Source organism: Phragmites australis, chromosome 5 (assembly GCF_958298935.1).
Source record: "Phragmites australis chromosome 5, lpPhrAust1.1, whole genome shotgun sequence".
In the NCBI taxonomy this organism is placed as follows: Eukaryota; Viridiplantae; Streptophyta; class Magnoliopsida; order Poales; family Poaceae; genus Phragmites; species Phragmites australis.
In genome coordinates, this window is record NC_084925.1 from 26,344,268 (window position 1) to 26,348,488 (window position 4,221).

At 45.7% G+C, this 4,221-nt stretch overlaps 1 pseudogene; it reads right to left on the minus strand.

The window, feature by feature from the left end:
- Positions 1–267: 267 nt before the first annotated feature.
- Positions 268–3,795, minus strand: LOC133917897 (germin-like protein 2-4; annotated as a pseudogene).
- Between the last annotated feature and the right edge of the window lie 426 nt (positions 3,796–4,221).

A 4,221-nucleotide genomic window follows, 5' to 3' on the forward strand; every position in this document is an offset into this window, starting at 1 on the left:
CAAATAGTTAAGTATATTTAAACACATGTAGTTTTTATCTGTATTGCAAATTACAATTTTTACGTAGGTGTTTAACGTTCTCTTTTCTTAAACACCTGATCATAAGTATGTTGTTCATGCCCTGACAGCTACCGCCAAATAATTCCTACTAGAACATTAAGAAATCAAAAGAAATATACTCCAATTCACAAGGTCTATCCGCAAACTAGTAATCAATCATGCACATGAACCCACGGTCGCCATGGCCGATCAATCAACTACTAGTAACTAGTCCTCCATCTCCGCCGTCTTGGTCATTGGTGGCCCGAACCTCTTCTCGAGCCGCTGGAGTTCCGCGGGGATGAGCTCGAAGGCCCTCTCGAGGACGCCGTCCTTGATCCCGGACCCGAACACGGTCGCTGGGATGCGCACGATGCCTGGGTTCTCGCTGTTGAAGCTTCCGTAGACCGTGGCGGGCGCGTCGCCGACGTTCATCTGGAAGTGCCTTTCTCGAGCACCTTGGCGAACATGCGGCCCCCGGAGTCTACGAAGCCGGCGTAGACGCGGCCAGCGAGGACGAGCGCCGTCTCGGTGGCGCGTGGGTGGTAGTGCGGCGTGTTGACGCCGCCGGCCGCGGAGGTCAGCGCCGGCGAAGGACATGCCGAGGGTGTGCAGCGCCGGGAACTGCGCCGGGGTCACGGACACGCCCGCGAAGCCCGTGTCCGCAGAGAAATTGCCCGCGGCGCGCACGCCCGAGAAGGCGAAGTCGCCGGCCGCGCCCGGCGTCCGGCACGCAGTAGTCCTGCACGGGGTCGGGGTCGGGGTCGGGGTCGGCCGTGGCCGCCGTCGGGAGCAGCACGGCGAGCAGGAGGAGGAGATGATGCGCCGCTATTCATGATTACTAGTATTCTGTCGCTGGCTCACTTGTCACTCGTCGTCGGAAGTTACCACAAGGTCAGTTAGTAGCAAGTGCCTGGGGAGCAGGGCGAGTGATGTGTATATATATAGACATGTTGCGCAACAACTCTGTGCTACAATTTGTGACACTCCTACGTGTAACTTTTAGGTTTGTTAATCATGCAGTATGTAACTTGTATTTTATTATGCATGTGCAGTTGTGACTTGTAACTTGTTAAGTGTTGGTTTCTTGGAAATACAGTAGGGTGAGGGGGGCAGAGAGTGGCGAGCATAGGATTTTAAATTTAGGTATATATATTATATTATATATAACTTTTTTAACCAAAATTATTAAACAAGATCTAAAGTAATTTTTATTTTATTTTTGAGTTCTGCATAAATCACAATTTGCATAGTATTCAGTACCAACTTTATGCAAAATATCCTGTCATGATGCATTCAATCAAAGACGCAGACTACAAACTAATCCAATCAGCTAAAATAAAGCTGAAACTCTATGCAGAACTGTAGAGTAAGAAGTAAACTATAATGATCAATTCGTATTTTATAAAATACTCACATTATATGAAAAATGGATATGGGTGACGGGTGATAATATTAATGGAACGTGTCACTGATGACTAGTCATTGGTGACAAGTACGGACCCATCACCAATAATGCACAAAGGTGATAGGTAATAACTGTTACCCGTCACCTATGACCGTTTATAGGTGATGGATGAGCTTTTCACCCGTCACTTATATTTATAAGTTACCCGTCATTTATGGATTCCTATCAAATTTATAGGTGTCGGGTGACTCCTACACCCGTCACTTATGTTCTTTATAAGTGACGGGTAGCTATGTTACCCGTCACTTATGGCATTCACCCATGTATTGGGAGAAGGACATAAGTGACGGGTAATTTAGTTACCTGTCACTTATAAAGAACATAAGTAACGGGTAGACATTTTACCCATTACTTATGTTTCTGTTTCTTGTAGGAATGAGCTGTTTCCTAGCTGCATCCTGGAACGTAGCCAGGATTTGGCAGCCGTCTTCTCCCTGTAAACAATAGCAACGCATCCAAATACATATCGACAAACACACTTGTAGGAGTACTCGCTTCATCACAGAATTACAAATATTACAAAGTTCAAATATATTTATTATAGAATCACAAATGTTACAAAGTTCCGATCAACTCATAATTACTTAAGATTTCACAACTTAAGGCTTCTACAGTGGAACTCGCCCTGTGGGCTGATAACGTCAGCCACTATGAACTCAGCGATTCGTCATCGAATATCCGGGAGTGCACCAACGTCGAGAAACATACACTTGTATTGCTGCATAATTTAATGCGTAACCAATGTCATGTTATCATGGAATTAAACTACTTACCGAAATTAGTTACGAATAATCTTATATTGAACTTACATTGGGGGATTTGATATTCTTTGCTCAGAGCGTGAGGAGCATGTTCCACATAACATAGAATCCATAGGTGTTGCCCGGTGGTTATTGGTGGTACTGTTGAAAAGAAACTTTACTGTTAGATGAAAAGAGAAAAAAAAACAGCAATAAAGAATATTTGGTAATTTATTTGGTAGCACTTATCGCATACCCGGTCTTGTGTGTCAGCCTACGACCGGCTTTCACGTCGTAGTCAGGTTGAGCTCGAAGGTACTTGTCAAAAGTCCTGCATAAAGAGGGATCGATTATGGAACTTTTGAATGTTACAAAAGTTTAATATGTGAACTAAGACAGACAGAACTTACATGTCAAGGAGTTATTTTACAATGCTGTAATCACGCGATCTAAGTTTGTCTTTTGCAGATGTTGGTCTTGACGAGTCGACGTAGAACACCAAGTCCCACTCGAGGCAAATGTTAATTAAGATCCAATGGCCACCGGTGTTGTGGGCGCCCATCAGGTACTTCACTTTTGAGTATTGTTGCATTACTTTGGCCACATGATTCGCAGCGTGGTCGGGGTGAAGTTGGATGACCGATATTGTAATGACCTTAGGGTCAAGAAATGCGATGGGATCCTTGTTCTTCCTTGTTTCTTTCATCAAGTGTCTACAGATAAGGACACAGTTAAATTCAAGTCTTAATGATATTAATTAATGAATATCCAGTATCAATGGACTTACAATGTGAAGACCCGTAATAACGATACATCCAGGCCATCAAGGTTGAAGAGGTCATATAAGTCATTGAAACCCACAATGAAGTAGCCGTCTTGATCACTTAAGAAGTGTAGTCGTATGTATTGTACGACTATGGATTGATCATTGCTGTCTCTACAAGCTTATACGTAGTAATTATGCAGGTCGATACATGCTTTTCCCGCCCTTGCTAGCTCATTTACCGTCATAAAGGGCTTCCCATATTTGAATTTCATGTTGGCCTGAGTCCACACTGGTGTAATATCCGTGGACTTCTTCACCGGTACAATGGACTTCGACTTCGCCGATACAATGGCTTTCGACATCTCCGGCAGGGGCTTCTTAGAGTCTTTCTTCTCGACCTCCTTTTCCTTCTTCTTTTTTGGGATCTCTGGGGGAGACGGTATTGGGTCTGGAAGCAAGATTGTCGGATGAGGAGGAGAATGTGGTGAAGCCGGCTTCTCTGGAGGAGGAGAAGGCGGTGAAACTGCCTTCTCAGGAGGTGACCGGCGCGGCGGCGGTGCACTTGGAGATCATCCAGACTGGGATGCACTGGAGACCACGATGTCGCCTCTCTTCCACTGATCACGTGTTGGAGTGGCATTGCTATGTACCATATACACCGTAACCACGGCATAACCTGCACATATCGGGACCATATGTAAGATATGGACACCTGGAAGCACCTGGCACCTTGCAACCTCGATGTGATATCCGCCAAGGCTGATTACAAGGCTGCAGGACATGGGCCCTTCTAGCAAGTCGATTGTATCCGGCTCAGTCTCGGTAGCAGCTACTTGTTGCTCGACCTCCCTGGAGGCGCAGCTACTCTTCCCTGCAGCTTTAGGGCTAAAATCCTGTGGCATGGAAATCTCTATTCCCTTTGCTGCAAGCTGCCCCATGATGCTTGAGTAAACTTTCTGGGTGATGTCCCATGTCAATGCATCCACATCCAGTCCATTCGACCTCTTCCTCTTCTTGTACATCTGATGTCTTCGGGAAAGCTGTATTTCTAACCCTAGAAACTTGATACACCTCGCACTCAACCTGGGTGCTTCGGGTTTCCCAGCGCCGCTGTGAGAACATCACTTTCCCTGACCCCAGTGAAAGAACCTTGGCTGGCTTCGGCTGCCTTTTCTTTGACTTTTTCTACGACTGCCTGGGTTTCGCTG